Source organism: Myotis brandtii, unplaced genomic scaffold (assembly GCF_000412655.1).
Source record: "Myotis brandtii unplaced genomic scaffold, ASM41265v1 scaffold260, whole genome shotgun sequence".
Taxonomy (NCBI): Eukaryota; Metazoa; Chordata; class Mammalia; order Chiroptera; family Vespertilionidae; genus Myotis; species Myotis brandtii.
In genome coordinates, this window is record NW_005359881.1 from 1,617,681 (window position 1) to 1,636,256 (window position 18,576).

At 43.2% G+C, this 18,576-nt stretch overlaps 1 protein-coding gene across 1 annotated transcript in view; it reads right to left on the minus strand.

Moving 5' to 3' along the window:
* The window catches only part of NPSR1 (neuropeptide S receptor 1), a 65,805-nt gene that overhangs the window by 33,633 nt on the left and 13,596 nt on the right, over positions 1-18,576 (minus strand). The gene's annotated exons all lie outside the window — the stretch shown is intronic.

The window sequence follows — 18,576 nt, forward strand, 5'->3', positions numbered from 1 at the left end:
AAAAAGTGATACTAGCACAAAATTCAAGTAGTGCAAACAATTCAAATACGTGTCTCATGAAACAATGTGTCCCGAAAGTTCAGTGCAGCACTGCTGCTCGTAATGGCTTTAAACTGGAAATTACCCACATGCCCATGACCAGCAGAAGGGGAAATCAGCTGTGGTATGTCCATGCAGTGGAATACCCTTCAGTAAAGAGAGTGGCAGCCTTATAAACTTGAGGTAGTATACTTACTATGTCAAGATTACAAGTCATTTGACCTGGCCAGTGTGGCTCAGTGGTTGAGCGTCGACCTGTGAACCAGGAGGTCATGGTTTGATTCCTGGTCAGGGCACATGGCCCTGGTTGGGGCTCAATCCCCAGTGTGGGGCATGCAAGAGGCAGCTATCAATGATTCTCTCTCCTTCTCCCTTCCTCTCTGAAATCAGTAAAAATATATATTAAAGAAAAAAAGATTACATGTCATTTAAGTGTTTGGAACACAACAGGCTCTCAACAATGTAAGCTTTCCTCCCTTTATTCTCCTCACTTCCCTTTCCACCCCTTCCCTCTTTCCTTAGAAGGTTTAAGAAGAATTTTTTGGGAAGAGTGCCTATGAGACAGAGAACTGGAGAGATTTTGAGCATCCGTTGGAGACTCAGGGAGAGGTAAAGGGATAGATAGAGAGGAATTTTAAGACATTTTGCTGTGTTTCATGCAGTTTATCGCCACTGATAAATGCCATGACCTCTGAGATATTTTGTTGAGGCTGAAGCTGAATGTTTGGGGCACAACATCAGGCCAAGACTGGCCACAAGGGGGCTCAGCTTTGTTGAGGTTGCCCATGTGACAGAGAAATGATACGACATATTTATCTGGAAGAAGAATCAAGGTCACACTCTTGACCTTAGCGTATATTCCCTTAAGAGCTGTCACTTGGGAGAAACATTAGACACCAGACTAAGATGGGACTGGGCTCAGGGCCTTTTCTCAGTAATATCTTGGTGCCTCCAAGTGGCTTGCTTTAGCAGGGTGGGGAACGTCCAGCCCGCAGGCTGTATAAGGCCTGTGAGATCATTTGGTCTGGCCCGCCAAGGCATTAGGGGTGAGTGAATTAAATGTTTGAACAAATATAGCAGGTTGATTTTTAAATTGAGAATTTTGTATGGCTCAAATCCTATATAATAAAAGGCTAATATGCACATCGACTGAATAGTGGAACAACCAGTCGTTATGACATGCACTGACCACCGGGGGGCAGATGCTCAATGCAGGAGCTGCCCCCTGGTGGTCAGTGCGCTTCTACAGGGGGAGCACCACTCAGCCAGAACCCCTGAGCCCGGCGCACAGCTGGCGAGTGCAGCGGCGGTGGCAGGAGCCTCTCTCTCCATGGCATCCTAAGCCGCCAGTCATACATCCCCCAAGGGCTCCTGGGTTGAGGGACCCTTCCCCCAAGTATACAAATTTCATGCACCAGGCCTCTAGTGATGTTACAAATATCCAAATGGCCCTTGGCAAAAAAAAAAAAAAAACCCCTGAGCCAGGCTCACGGCTGGTGCGTGCAGCGGTGGTGGCAGGAGCCTCTCCATGGCAGCCTAAGCTGTCAGTCATACATCCCCGAGGGCTCCTGGGCTGAGGGACCCTTCCCCCAAGAATACAAATTTCATGCACCAGGCCTCTAGTGATGTTATAAATATCCAAATGGCCCTTGGCAAAAAAAAAAAAAAAAAAAGGTTCCCACCCCTGCTTTAGGGGGAGGCAATTATCCCTATTCCTAGAAGGAATTATATAAAAATCCTTAGTCTATTTGTTAGGGATTCAGGCACTGGGGGAGATGGATGGTGACCCAAGCTAAGTCTCACAGATTCTTCCTCCAGGATTCGATAATGGAGACTCAGTAGGTTCCTTTCCTGGGTCATCACCCCACTGCCAGGCAGAAGATCCCAACACTCCACCTGCGCCAACCCCCAGGTCAGCCCTCCAAAACCAAAGATCTCTCATTGTAAATAAATGTAAATTAGTGACTGAAAATTAGTCCTAATTCTCCAGGGCTAATGGCTAAAGCCACTTATTCTCTTAACAGCATTTTTATTTTAATGAGGGCATCAAACCTTGGCCTGGAGAGCCTCTCTAATGGAAAAATTCCAGGAAGTGTGAAATGCAGAGAGAGAGGAACAGAATGGGTTGGCAACTCGCCCAAGGTCACACAGCAAGGTGGTGGCAGAGCTGTGAATAAAGCCCAGCTGCCCCAACTGCCCGTCTCACACAATTGCCTGGCCTGAGGCTGCTGCTTGTTTGCTCGCACTGGTGACTGTCTGCCTCACTCTCAGCTGTGTTAGTGACTGTGGCCCAGCCTGCCTGTGAAGAGGCTGTGATGCGAGACCTGAACAGTCCTCCCTTACCGCCAGAGCTGAGCATGAAAAGTAGTAGGAAGCCTGATCAATAGATATTATGCAAATGCCTAGAGCAATAACATTCCCTTCCATTACTGAGCTAACAGTCCCGGTAAAGAACATGCCTGGATGCTGACAGTTTTATTTTTCCTGATTTGTCAAACTGAAATCAGGGTCTAACTGATGGCCATATGAAAGCATAAAAGGCACATGACTGGCAGAGGCCCAATTCCTTTTTCTCTGAATTAGAGGCCCTTGCTCCAGGAGCTGGCAAGGGTCCAGGCTCTGTGCACATCAATTATGCTCTCTGGCTGAGAGCCTTGCTGAGCAGAACTGAGCAGTAAAATGCCTATAGCCACAGTGAGCCTCATTTGAGATGTGGTCTCCAAAGAGAGAAAGCAGTGAGGTGGTGGAACCCAGGTCCCTTTCCTTCCCCACTCTTCACCTTCCCCCACCTATCGCACCAGCGAAGGGATCCTAGAATGTAAGCATGTGTTACACTTTTGTTTGCAGTTGTGCAAGAAAAATATGTTTCATCTCCTAAAACTGAAATTAATTGCTAGTATAAACTCCTACTCTGCTGGATGTCAAAACGGTAATTGCAGACATAAAAAGCTATGAACAGAAAAAAAAAAGCAAAATGGCAAACATAAATCTTTCCTTGTCAGTAATTACTTTAAATGTAAATGGATTAAACTCTCCAATTAAAAGACAAAGAATTGATCAGAGTATTATCCAACTATATCCTGTTTAAAGAGACTAATTTTATTTTATTTTAAAAAATTTTTGTTGTTGAAAGTATTACATATGTTTTCTTCCCCGCGCCCTCATTGACCTCTTCTAGCCCACCCCGCCCCAGGCCTTCAACACTCTATTGTCTGTGTTCATGGGTTATGCATATACAAGTACGCATATAAGTTATTTGGTTGATCTCTTCCCACCCACCCACTCTACCCTCCCTTTCCTCTGAGATTCCACAGTCTGTTCTATGCTTCTACCTCAAAAAGACTCACTTTAGATTCAAAGACACAAATAGAATTAAACTAAGGGGAAGTGAAAATTAATCCATGCAAAAGAGAGTTAGTGTGACATTACTAATTCATTCACTCAACAAATATTTATTAAATGCCTACCATGTGCCAGGCATTCTTCTAGGTGTAGTAAATAAAATAGATAAAAATGTTCTGATGACGTTTACACTCCAGTGCTGGGGTATAGACAATAAACATAGCATGTGAGGAACTTAGTAGGAAACTTGAGCTCCAGAGAGAACTCCTTGGGCATCGTCAGCATAGAGATGTTTTCAAAGCCATGAGACAGGATGCTGCCACCAGGTGCAGTTCAAATCATTGACCTCAGAGCTGAAGACATTCTATGGAAGTGAGGTCAGAAATAAGAGCAGGAACCAACACAAGAGACTGAGAAGGAGCAGGCTGTAGGACAGATACAGAACCAGGAGATATGGGTGGCTAGAAGCCAAGCACAAAAGTATTTTCAGGAAATGGGAATGGTCAGTTGTGTCAAATACTACTATAAGTTCAAATAAGTTGAAGCTTGATAACTGGCCCCTAGGTTTAGAATATGACGGTCATTGAAGAGACTTAACCTAAGCAGTTTTATGGGTATGGTAGGGGCAAAAGCCTGACTGGCATGGGTTTGAGTGGGAAGGGGAGGAGAGGAATTGGTCACAATGAGTACAGACAACGACTTCAAGAAATATTCCTATAAAAGGATACTTATGGAAACAGTGTGGTAGCTGGAAGAACACATGAGATGAATAAAACTTTTTGTCTGTGTGTGTGTGTGTGAGAGAGAGAGAGAGAGAAACAACAGCATGCTAAATGTTGATGGTACTATCTAGCAGAGAGGGGAAAACAATCAGGGTGGAAGAGATTTTCTGGACGAATGAACTGGAGTCTTGAAGTGATGTCTAAAGCAGGAGCAGATGGGCTAGTCTTGGGTGCACGGAGAATTTACCCACATTCCCAGTTGGGAAGACAGCAGCTATGGAGGGTGATGTTGGAGGAAGGGTATGGGCTGCAGGAGAACGAGGAGGAAGTGTCCTGCCGCTGCTTCAGTTTTCTGAGTGGAGCAGGAAGCAAAGTCCAGCATGCTAAATGTCGATGGTACTATCTAGCAGAGAGGGAAGAACAATAAGGTTGGAGAGATTTTCTGGACGAATGAACTGGAGTCATGAAGTGGTGTCTAAAGCAGGAGCAGATGGGCTAGTCTTCGGTGCATGGAGAATTTACCCACATTCCCAGGTGGGAAGACAGCAGCTATGGAGGGTGATGTTGGCGGAAGGGTACGGGCTGCAGGAGAACGAGGAGGAAGTGTCCTGCTGCTGCTTCAGTTTTCTGAGTGGAGCAGGAAGCAAAGTCATTTGGTGGGAGGGGAGATGGGAGAGAAGGTGCTGGAAGTTAGAGGAGAGAGAAGGTAAGGGATAGTTTAGGAGACTGAGAGATGTAGCTAGTATGAGATACAGCTTTCTTATCATATGAAAAAGTGCAAATATTTTATTAAATCCCACTGCAGTCTTTGGTAGATACATGACATTTTTATTTGGAGAATTCAGGGAACCATAGGGGAATGGGCATACGGTTGCTGGGCAGGATTAATGGCTCGTGTGAGTTCTGAGTTACTAAACTAAGGAGAGTCCTCACCGTGTGGTTTTGTTTTTCCAGCCTGCTTTACCTAGAGATGGCAAAGGAATGGAAAAGGAGATTTTGCCACGGCTGTGGTTTTGCTGAGCGATATGATAAAGAGAGGCAGGGGAGAGGGAATTGAGGAGGTAAGATTAATTAGAAGTGGCTATGGCATTTACATTTTTATTTAGCTGGAGTCCATTGTGCACATATACCTTTCTATCTGGCTTTTCATTTCCTTTATGATATTGTTTTCTATATTATTACAAGTTTATTATTAACATTATTTTTAATGGTACATTATATGCTTTGAGGGGATATAGCATATGTCATTGAACTGTTCAGTCAATGTGGGCTGTTTAAATTGTTTACAATTTTCTGCTGTTATAAATAGCCCTGTGATGAAAATCTTTGCAAAAAAAGCTTTACCAGCAGTTTTAGATGACGTCCTCAGGGTAGATTATAAAAACCTTAACTACTATTTCAAAGAAATGAACATTTTTAAAGCTCTGTCTGTGCTTTCGGAAATCAACTCATTAAGCAGCACTTTTCACAGCCCATTCTGTTTTCTCTGGATCCGAGGTTGAGAGCTGTCACTTTTTCAGCTCTTATAGTCCCATAAACATTCACTTTATATTTTAGAGAGAAGAATGAAGGCTGGTGTGGGGTTTGCGGGGAACATATTTGTTCATTCATTCACTTATTCATTTATCAAAGTCAGCAAAACAGAGGTGAGGAACAGGGCTCTGAGATAAGAAGTAAGAGGAATGGCCCTGCTGTGAACGGCATAAGTTGGCCTTCTTTTTAGATTTTACTTCCTGGGTGGTCTTTTCTCTGCAACCCCCAGAGCAGGACCATCTCTGCCTCCACATGTGGCTGTACAAGGAGACTGAGAAGGGACCACCACTCCATGGGTCACTGCTGGTGTGCACACAGCCATGGTGAGTCTCAGGGGAATGGACAATTGAAGACCCACTGAAGTTCTACTGGTCACCTGTTGTTTCTGCTTCTCCCACATATACTTCTTCTCGACAGTATCTCAATTATCCTTCCCTAACCAGGTCCTAATCTACCCCCACCTAGAGTGAACTCATGACCCAGGCCTTGACAATCAGAATTGTCTCCCCCATGGCCATAGTGACTGGTTACTAGCTCTAAGGACAATGGAAGCCTGGTGCTGCTGGGGTCCCTGTGGAGAGATCATGCCATCTCAGAGAAAAATACAACCACTAAACGGCAGAGAGCGGCCTGAGAGAAGTAAATGAGGCCAGCAGGGGATGACAGAGAGCACACTGCCGGTGGACATGAGTTTTCAAGAAGATGTACTGCCCTAGCCGGTTTGGCTCACTGGAAAGAGCATCGGCCTGGGGACTAAATGTCAGGACCTCTGGTGTGGGTACCAGAAGAGTTCTAAAGCGACCCTGGGGTTCTGCTATGAATAGACAGAACAGTCCAAAAGCTACCCTGGTGCCCGAGCAGTCCTCTTCTTGTCGCCACCACTTCCTTCCCGGCCACTGAGAAACCTGCCTATTCCTTAGTGGAGAAGAAAGGTGAGCAGCGGGAGGATGCACTCCTGCCCTGTCTCAGGGTGACAGACTGGAGAAGTGAGTTCCTTTCACTGACCCTTGCTTTGCAAATTTCACCAAAAACTAACCAGGGAGGTAAACTGAACCCTGTTACAGGACAAACTTTTAGAGTCTGTTGTGGATTCTGAAAAGTGAGAATTCAAGGTGTCGCTTGTTTTGTTAGGACACTACCCTGCCCCATGCCGTCCTCTCTCTGCATGTTCTCCTCTTCGGCCTACAACCGCTTCCTCCTTTGCCCACATGGAAAACCTCTGCTGGGACTTCCCGATCCATCTGTGCCGTGGTACCTCACTCCCTGCCCCCTTGATGGTAGCAGCTCTTGAAAAGTGTTACCATGCATGATATTGGGGTGTCCCTTTTTGGCTTTAGGGTCTTAATTAGCAACTTTTTAGTCTTACAAGTATTTTCTCTCTTTAGAATATGAGTGATTTCGGGAATGGTTATGAAAATTGTATCTGCGCTCACCTTGCGGCAGGCCAGTGGGCAGTCGACTCTTCTGAGATCTCTGTTCTTTGTGCTGAAGAGGTTTTGGTGGTCCCTTCCCCATCCTTCCCTTCCCTTTATCACTCCTTTTTGAAGTGGAGTTTACATGGCTCCTCCATTTGGGTGGCTTGGTACCACGTGTTGTCAATACTGTCAGATGGTTCTCATCTGACCCCATGGACAACAGATAGTTGGGGATCAGTGTTTAGTCACTTCTGTCCCCTAAAATGAGGGCTTTGCTGCATACTGCATATAGCACTCTCTGATTTGTGCTTTGCATATAATCTAATAATGATGATAATTACTTTCATTTATTGATTGCCTTCTGTAATCCAGACACTATGCTAAGTAAGCACGTTGCATCTATACATCATCTCATTACTTTTTATATATTATAATCCCCACTTAGTAAATGGAAAATCGAGACTTAGTTAATTGACTTGTCATAGTCCCCTCATTGGTGAGACCTAGAGCTGGGGTTTGAGCCCAAACCCTATGACCCCATGTTCATAGCTGCCATGTGCTCTCGGGCCCCGAATCCTCCACTCCAGAGTCTAAACCATTGTCCCAAACCACCTGAGTGAGAATAACGTTGAGGGGGTGATTAAAAACATCCAGCGTTCTGGGTCCCCCCTTCTGAACACACCTTATCCCACAAGCGTTTACACTTTATCAGAAGAAAGAAACCTCCCAGGTCCGGGAGGAGAGAACAGAGGCGGGGAAATGTGGTTGCGTGGGCTTCCTGGTAGAGCTGAATGAGTTATAGCCAATTGTAAACAGAGGCTGCAAACTGTAGGGGAGAAGCTTGTATAATAGCCTTTTTCCTGTAGTGTTTCCAGGCTTATTTTTCTGAATCTGTTTCTGTGGTAACATAGCTCTGTTTGTTTAGAGATTTTACTTTATGCTAGCTATACCATTTTCCCAGCTCTGGAAAAGAAAGTCCACATTCATTATATTTTTTGGAGAAACCAGCTAGTAATTCAGATTGGATAACTGTGAGGGCAAAGGTCAATGTGAAAGTATAATGGCTCTTTCTGGATAAGAGCATATTCTTTAAAATAAAAGCCTGACTCCTCAGTGTGGGAAGTAGATGGGTTTTTGTTCAACCAAACGGATAACTTCTCTCTCTGACATCTGGGGAAATTGGATTACTTTCTTAGTGGGATGTAAAGATAAAATGAGATATGTTCATAACAGGGTCTGGCAAACTAACAAATGTTCATATTATTTTATCGTTATTATTGCTATAAATTATCACTGGTGAGAAATGTTGAATAGATCAAGTGAAACGGAAGTCTTTTGATAAAGAACTTCAATGAAGATTTGAAATGGAAATCCCAATGACTATTCCTACTTCAAACTTCCACTAAAAGTAGGTTGTCATAGACCAGCTCCTTCTGTGCCATTGAGAAACGTTTGGACTGAGAGAGACCAAGATGGCGGCATAGGTAAACACCGTACTAAAAGTAGGTTGTCATAGGCCAGCTCCTTCTGTGCCATTGAGAAACGTTTGCCCCTTCGTCCTTCATATACAAGGATGCTGTGATCAAATCCTCAGGGAGAACCTGTCAGTGTGATGAATCTCCAGGTTCGGACAGGAGCTCAACCTGCTAGACAGTGGTTTGGAGCAGGTCCTTGGGGAAGGGACACTCGTTCCCAATGAAGGTCACAGAGATTACGGCTGGGCCATGGGACATTGCTCTGCTGTTGTAAGTCATTGGAATCAAATGATAATTTCCTAGAAACAGTCACTGTGCCATGCTTGGCTGCTCCGGGATTCCGGGAGTTCTCCACTGGGGAGTTAATGAGGCACTCAGCGGAGAATACCCCTCTGCAAGGCTGCCTTGGGCCGCGTTGTCTGGGGATTGACGGCTATGGCCAGGATGGATGGATCGCTCTGACTAACATGCTCAGAGCTCCCAGAGGGAATGGTAATTGCCTCTCCCTCTGAAAATGATGATTTAAATGTGGTGAGCGTGCTTGCAGTTTGGCTGGGAAAAGCCACCGTGAGACAGGCCAAGTAACACACCTGGTTGAAACGGCCTTCCCCTCTCTCCACCTGGCTGGCTCTTCCTTATGGTTTACAACTCAGTAATTAGCTGCAGCCTCACTCCCTCACCTCCAGCCTCATCAGTTCCTGTCTTTGGACTCACTCATCGGCCCACTTGCACCCATCCACAGCCACTGTCTGACTTCCAGCTGCCACCACCCTTCACCTGATTTGCTTCAATTACCATGTCTCTCCTGACCCTGCAGTCCTGTCTCTACCCTTGAAAATCGAATTATGGTCACAGCGTTGTTTACATTTCTTCCATGTAACTTGCAGAAAATCTAGGAAATCCAGATGAGCCAAAAACAAACCAACATACAAAACAGAAAATAACAAACATGCCAAATCTTGCCATCCAGCTATAACAACTATTAACATTAAACTGTAGAAATTTCCAGACTTTATTTTCTATTTACATGCGTATATATTTTCCCCAAAGTAGAATTGTACTGTAAATACTGGTTTTAACTTCACTGTTTTTTAATGGCAACATATCACAAATATTACCCTACAAATGGATTTTATCTACACACTTCTATTGTATTGCATTATAGGTATAAATTATTGTTTATATAACCAATGCCACCACTCTTTTATTCTTATTTTAACTTTTCAATTTTATAACCAACATTGTAAATTATATCCTTATTTAAAAACCACTATACTCATCCTTAAATAATCTGTTGGGAAATTTTTCTACTAATAATATTGTTAAGAGTATGCACATTTACATCTATCCTTTTTCTAGTACAATATTTGATGTTTATATTTCTAGTTTACAACCACATGTGCCAATTACATATGCTGATCTGTATTTTAATTATTTTAGGACTTCTATACAATGACTTCTTCCATCGTAGGCCTTTAATTCTGCTTGAGCTTGTAGAATACATGTAAATATATATTTAAACTTTCACCATCAATGCCATGGTTTTTAAACCCCGGCATGTCTGCATAGGCCATTTTGTTACCTTCACGCACAGAAGGCCCCTTGGCAGCCTATGGAATCCTGGGCCACAAACGATCCCCTTAAGACTACAGGTGACTTCTCACAATGTTCCCATACTTGGTTTTGCAAAGAAACCTCAAGTCCCTGTGGGTATTGTGAGTAAACAATTTTGTTTTACCTAAAACTTTGGGACTTTTCCTTTAACCTCTATAATGGCAGTGCCTGGCACATCAAATAAGTCTGAGTAAATAAAAAGGCTTCGCTAAGAAGTGACTAGAGCAGGGGTGGGCAAACTTTTTGACTCGAGGGCCACAATGGGTTCTTAAACTGGACCGGAGGGCCGGAACAAAAGCATGGATGGAGCGTTTGTGTGAACTAATATAAATTCAAAGTAAACATCATTACATAAAAGGGTACGGTCTTTTTTTTTTTTTAGTTTTATTCATTTCAAACGGGCCGGATCCGGCCCTCGGGCCGTAGTTTGCCCACGGCTGGACTAGAGGGTGGGGGAGGTGGGGCTGAAGCATCTTTTCAATTATTTTGCCTAAAAAACGGAGACTTGGAATCTAATCTAGGCGTGGCATAGAAGGGCTCCTTGGCTGCTCAGTGTAACTCCATCTGCCTTACAGGGAGTGTTAATTCCTCCCTGGGTCTGACTGTCTGTCAGTGGTGGTTTTCAGTAGCAACAGGAGTTGCCATTTCCCCCCATATTTTTAAAGTGAGAAAACGGGGCAGGTGGCACTGAGGGCTGCGAGCCAGGCACAGGCTTGAACTGGAAGTCCGGCAAGATTTGTTGCATAAGAGATGGAAACAATCTGTGGTTGAGGAACATTTGGTGGCAGCAGGCTGAGGATACATGTTTAATCCTCGTTAAAGAATCAGGCCTGAAACAGACATTTATTAGGTCATAATACTGTTTCCCATAACATTTCCGAAACGTCTTCTCTGCACATAGAGACCGGATGTCACCCTTATCCAGGGACAGCGTGTTATCGGTTTTTCTTAGGGCGGATCTTTTCTGGGCCACCTGCTGCTTCAAGGGCTCTGAACAACCTAACACACTAACCATGTGATTCCATTCTCCTAACTCTGTCCTGACAGAGAAACCGCTTTGCCATGAATTCTGGCAGCATCGGTGCAGGGGTGGGGGTTTGTATACGGGGGCCATTTCCTCCCTCCCCCCCCCCCCCCCCCCCCCTCCCTCTGTAACCAGCCACTCATTGCATAGACCTCCCCATGCAATGCAGTTCTTAGGCTCACACACTCCTGGCAGTTACCACATGCCTTGGGCTCTGGATAAACTTCCAGAACACACTCCATCCTCCACCTCTCTGACCCTGTGACCCTGGTGCCTTCTCGCCAAGCCAACAGGGCTGGGAAATCATGGTCTTTGAGGTCAAGTAAACCCAGGTTCAAATAAGGGCATCGCTTTGTGTCTCCCGGTACTCTGTCGGGGCAGAGGACTCATCGATTGCATTTATTCCTGTCCTCCTATCCATCCAGCCCTGACCCCGCTCTGCTTCATGACTGGGTCTTGGATGGGGAGCCCCATGGACCCCCACTTGGTCAGCCTTTGCGTTCACATCCCAGTTCTGCTAAGTGGGTGCCTACCTTCCCTCTGAGTTCATCTTCCAGGGACCTATGATCGTTGGGAACTCTCAGGGAGTCCTCTAATGCCTGGAGGTCCTTCTAGGGAACAGTTCTGTGGTTGCTTCTGAAGGGCACCATCAGCTTGTCATGCTCTGAGCCCACGTTTCCATTCATACTGGGATTTCTACAACCACAGCCAAGTACTGGCAGGTGGCCCCAGTCCAGCAGTGTGGTCACTAGTCACCAAAGATACCCTCCCCACCCATGAGCCATGTTTCATGTTGTTATGTTTCATGGGTGGTCTCCTCCTTTTAAATCCCGGCTGGGCTCTAATTCATGCTTGACCAATGGAAAGGGGCAGAAGTGATGCTGCGTAATTTCTAACGCTGGGCCATGGAACCCTGAAAGCTTCTGCCTCATGCTCTTGAATCCCAGCTGCCACCCTCCCAGGAAGCCCTGGGAAGACCCACGTGAAGAGGAACTGAGGAACCTTAGTCCTTGCCAAGCTCCCAGCAGTCACCAGCCTCAACACGCCAGCCATGCCACTCAGGCCATTCCCTGCTGAGTCCCCGACATCACGGTACAAAGAGGAGCTGCCTCCTTGTACCCTGTTTGATTTCCAGATCCTCAGCAACATGAGGGGAAATCGACCAATGTTTTAAGTCCCTAGCATCTGGGACTGTAACATAGCAATCAATGACCAGAAGAGGGAGACTTGTTTATGTGAATAATGTTCCTCCGAGTTGTCCATGGATGCGGGGCCTGGCACGTGTGCGCAGTGAGTTTGCGATCCTATTTCTTGGGGTTCCTCTATGTGGAGGGACTTGGGACAAGGCCTGGGGCAGATGGCTGGCTTCTAGCCAGTGGGGAATTTTCCATTTCCCAGTCATGGACTGTGCAGCCCCCCAGTTCCAGCTGTTTTCCCGAGAGCAGTTCCCTGCTCTAGTCCTGATGCATGGACCACCCCACAGAGATATGAAAACACAGCCCCTAAATGTTGCCCCACTATGTTCTGCGCCCACAGCCTGACTAAGTGTTTGCTCTTTATTTCTGGCAGCTGGAGGTTCAGCTTTCTCCCTTTGAGCTAAGCTGTTCATTATTATTGTTTTATTTTTATTTAAAATATTTTTATTGATTTTAGAGAGGAAGGGATAAGGAGAGAGCGATAGAAACATCAATGATGAGAGAGCATCATTGATCGGCTGCCTCCTGCATACTCCTTTACTGGGGACCAAGCTGCAACCTGGGCATGTGCCCTGACCGGGAATAGAACCATGACCTCCTGGTTCATAGGTCAACACTCAACCCCTGAGCCACATCAGCCGGGCAATTATTGTTTTAAATTTTTCTTTTTCTTCTAGAAATTATAATGTGGAGTGGAGGTGAGGGTGACATGCAAAGGGGGTTGGGGGATTCCGGAGGTTGCTCCATTGGACTTTTTAACTTAAATTCCCTACTTTCTTTCTAGACTATATTTGGGTATTTGCCCCCCTACATCACAAGACTGTGCTAGCAAAACCATGAACATGCTCTCTCCATGAAAAGATGCAAATTCAGGCAGATAAATGAAATCCTGTTGTAGATTACTAAATTCACAGTTGAGTCCCATTGTTCCACTAGAATGGATCTGCATGTTGGCATGCTGTTGCTATGGGGACTGGCAATGGTAACTATTGATGAGGCGGGACCTTCACACCCTTTGCTTCTCTCTGATAACCTCCGAAGGGCTGTGTCCTTTGGATCAGACCCTCTCAGCATCCACCTCCACCTCAGACTACAGCTAATGGGGCCAGACTGCTCACATGGCTCACCCAGACAATGTAGAGGGATTTTTTTTCCCCTCTTGGATTTTAACAAAACTGGCAGATGGGAATTCAAGCTGTAACATTCAGCAAGAGAATTAATATACTGAAATGTGACCTTTGACAGATACTAAAATGAGTCTAAGGCTATCGGGACAAGTGCACGGAGAAAAAATAATTATGGAAGGAAGGAAATTGGAAACAGAATGAAGATAATTATGTAAGTCTTCTGAGAAATGAATAAATACTCTCTCATAAGTAATTAAGTCTCCTCATATCCACACACTGTATTTGGCTTAGGCATTCAAACACATCTGTTTGAATTGTGCCTCTGCTCCAAGACTTCAGTGATGACCCAGTGCCCTAGTTTATTACACTCCAACTCCTGGTCCTGGGAGGCTTCTCCAGCCTGGCCTCAACCTACCCCTAGAGCACTGGTTCTTAAGCTTGGGTGGACTTCCGAATCCCTGGGACATTTACAAGTTCTGGCCAGCTTCTCACATACACAAAATAGATAGAGGGTTATGATCAGCATGTATGTTAATTTTCTATGGACTATGATACCTACCACCAACTTCAATAATGGATTTGAGTTTTGAAAAGATCACTTTGGCTACAGTGTAAAGAAAGGATATAAAATCGAAGCAACAACAATAAAAAATATGGCAACGAATGTAAGTGGAAAAGTATACTGGGGAAATTGGAGACTTTCAGACAGGTACCTGTGGTCTCAGACACTTAATTAATATTTTTGAAGTACATACATTCCTCTTGGCATTCTGTTTCCTAGGCCCATCTTTTTTTGGGAAATCCACCCATCATTGAAGATCCATCTTTTTTTTAGAATGGCCTGAGTGCTCTATGAGAATATAGTCTAGAATGGCCTTTCTGAGTTCTCTATGAGAATATAATATAGAATGGCCTTTCTGAGTTATCTATGAGGATATAAATTAGGATGGCCTTTTGGACTTCTCTAGAGAATATAATTTCACCTTCTTTGAAACTCTCTTAGCTCTTGTCTTGATGAATTTTTTTTCTCTCCTGACATTTTCCTCTGTCTTATGTCAGTTCAATGAACAACTTTGATTTCTCCCCGCTACAGGGAAGTCCCCAGGTGAAAGATTATTTTCTACTACTGTCACTCTTCCCTGCCAGGCCTAGAAGAGGGCCTTGTGTGCAGTAGACCCCAAATGAATGTTTCCCCATTGAATCTGTTCACAGACCAAGGAGAGCTTCTCAGTGACCCATTATCAGGCCAAATAGAAAGTTCCTTGTCTTATTGGGTGGAGGTTCTGACTGTTCTCGGCCATTGAGACTTTGGTGTAGGAAGCACAAAGGGCAGTTGAGTCATGACCAGTGGAATCTAGAAACAGGTAATTCACTAACAGAGGATTTCTTCCCCACTTCCTCGGCTCTCTCTCCTCTCCCGGAAGGGAGGACATTGTATAATTAGTCCAGGATCTTGAGGAGAGGGCCAAAAGGACTAGGAGTAGTCCTTCGCCCACAAACCTACTGCACTTGTCAGAAAGTGGCCTTTCTAGGTTCTCCAAGTAGCAAGGGTTTTGGATACAGGGAATTAGAGACTTAGGACAGCTCAGGGAAGAGGGTGGGGAAAGGGTGCAGGGCATGATCCAGAGAGAGAGCCTCCCACACCTTCATTTTAGAGATGAGAAAACAAAGGCTTAGTGAAAAGGTAAGTTCCTTTCCCCGGTCACACTGTTACTGATGGAGGATCAAGGCAGAGAACAAAATGAAACCCAATTTCTCTCCAAAAGGAAAAGCTTTCCTGGGAGACTAGTTCATTCCTTTCTGTTAAGTTATTCCGACAGCGATGGGACAATACCGTTTTTTCCTGCTGGAGAACAATGGGTTTCCTTTTTGAACACGCACATCTCTCCTTGGAGCTGGGGACAATGATGGCAGTGTGCAGCCACCGTGATGATATAAATGAAAGGCGTGTGCATGAACTCAGGCGTTAGCCAATTAAACAATGTTTGGTGGAAAGAATGAGTCATGTGGTAGAGGATTTTGTAGCATTAAGTAAGTAGAAGAGAGCTCACAAAAATCAGAAAAAGAATATACACCCAACATGCTCAAATTTTAACAAGTATGTTTTCTGTTCTTTTTACATTTTATGGAATAAAAAGTGAAAGATAAGATAATAAGACATTAGACAGTTGTGAAAAGAAATACTGAGAAACTGACAGAATGAAAAAGGTGCTAGATAATATAAAGAATGAATGTTTTGAAATGATTACAGGAAAAGCAACTTTGAAGATAATTTAGAAATAATAAGAGTAGGGTTAATATTGCTGATAATAATGGAACTAAAATAAAATAAATGATTAGGAAAAGCTTAAATAATTTTTCCAAGTATCGAGCAATAAGACAAAGATATTCAAATAATGACAGAGAAACATCAGCATTACTAATGTGCGAATAGTTAGTGCCCCTGAATACAAGATCAGAACAAATGGAAAATAATAAATATTCAGACATAAATAAAATGAGCTACGAAATCACTTTAATCTGCAGATTAAAAGAGCTCACTTGGCAAATAGCAGAACCAATAGAACAGACCAGTAAATAGATACAACCAGGTAACAGTATAAATCCTCAAAGAAAAAAAAAATCAAGAAACAAAAGACAAAACTTGATAGCCTATAAAGAAAGAAATCCCAGGCTGACTTTAGACCTCCCCTTTGTAACATAAAATTCCAGAGCCACGGCAGCAACATCAATGGAGGTTTGAGTTGTGAGTTCAATATACCTATGCACATACAACCAACCAATATGTGACAAGAGATCGAAGAATACTCAATGGATAAAGACTATTTGGTATATTCAGTAAATGGTGCTGGGAAAACTGGATATTCACATGAAAAAGAAGGAAACTGGACCCCTATCTTACACTGCACTAAAAATGAACTCAAAATAGATTAAAGACAAAGGTAAGACCTGAAACTATAAGACTCCTAGGAGAATACATAGGGGAAAATCTCCTTGACATTGGTCTTGGCAATGCTTTTATGGATATGACACCCAAAGCACAAATAACAAAAACGAAAGCCAACAAGTGAGACTGCATCAAACTACAAAGCTTCTGCAGAGCCAAAGAAATGACCAACAAAATGAAGAGGCAACTATGAAATAGAAGAAAATATTTACAAACCACCTATTTGATAAGGAATCGATATCCAAAAAATATAAAAAATTCACACAACTCAATAGCCAAAAATAAATAACCCATTTAAACTGTCCTAGGACCTGAATAGGCATTTTTCCAAAGAAGATATTCAAACGGCCAATAGGTACATGAAAAGGTGCTCAACATCACTAACACCAGGAAATGCACATCAAAACCATAATGAGATATCATTTCACATATGACAGAATGACTATTAACAAAAAGATGAGAGGAGAAGGAAACTGGACCCCTATCTTACACCGCACTAAAAATTAACTCAAAATAGATTAAAGACAAAGGTAAGACCTGAAACTATAAGACTCCTAGGAGAATACATAGGGGAAAATCTCCTTGACATTGGTCTTGGCAATGCTTTTATGGATATGACACCCAAAGCACAAATAACAAAAACGAAAGCCAACAAGTGAGACTGCATCAAACTACAAAGCTTCTGCAGAGCCAAAGAAATGACCAACAAAATGAAGAGGCAACTATGAAATAGAAGAAAATATTTACAAACCACCTATTTGATAAGGAATCGATATCCAAAAAATATAAAAAATTCACACAACTCAATAGCCAAAAATAAATAACCCATTTAAACTGTCCTAGGACCCGAATAGGCATTTTTCCAAAGAAGATATTCAAATGGCCAATAGGTACATGAAAAGGTGCTCAAAATCACTAACACCAGGAAATGCACATCAAAACCATAATGAGATATCATTTCACATATGACAGAATGACTATTAACAAAAAGATGAGAGGAAACAATGTTAGGAAGGAAGCCTTATACATTGTTGGTGGGATTGTAAATTGGTGCAACCACTATGGAAAAACAGCATGGAAGTTCCTCAAAAGATTGAAAATAGAACTACCATATGTTCCAACAATTTCACATTTTGGTATATATCTGAAGAAAATGAAATCTCCATTTTCAGGAGAAATCTGCACCCCCATGTCCGGCAGCATTACGTACAGTAGCCAAGACATGAAAACAACCTAAGTGTCCATCGACAGATGAATGGATAAAGACTAGTTGGTATATATGTACAATGGAATATTACTCAGTCATAAAAAAGAAGACTCTCCCATTTATGACAACACAGATAAATCTTGAGTGCAATATATCAAGTAAAGTCAGTCAGAGGAAGACAAATATTGTGTGATTTCAACTTGTATATGAAATGTTAAAAACAAAACGAAACACCTCCGAACTCATAGAAACACAGAATAGATTGGTGGTTGCCAGAGGTGGAGTTAGGGAAAATGGATGAAGCTGATCAAAGGGTACAGACTTCTAGTTATAAGATCAATAAGTTATAAAGTATAACACAGTGACTACAGTAAACAATACTATGTTGTATATTTAAAAGTTGCTCAGAGAGTTTTTAAAAGTTCTTAACACACGTAAATTACAACTGTGTGAGGGGATGGATACTAACTAAAATTGTTATGGTAATCATTTTTCAATATAATACATAGTGCTTTGGACACCTTAAGCCTACACATGTTCTGTCAGCTTTATCTCCATGAAGGTAAAAAAAAATAGAAAAATGAAAAACTGAATGAGCAAAATTAAAATAAATAAAAGGATTAAGTATGCAATTCAAAAACTCAAGGAAAGAGTGAAATCAGCAGAGAAAAGCGGTATTGAACTCCACACAGGGCCTTGGACACCCCGACGCTCCAGTCTCACCTCCGTGGCTGAGCCTCTCCACTCTGTTTTCGCATCATTAACAGGAGGGCTGAGGGTGAAGAATTCCTTAGTTCATTAGTCAATTCATCTCCAGAAAGTGCTCCGAGGCAAAGCTGATTTCTTTTACTAATAGGAGAAGATTGGCCCTTTCAGAAGAAGGAAGTTGTCTGGATGTGTGCCCAAAATATGTATCCTGTCTTTCAATGCTCAGT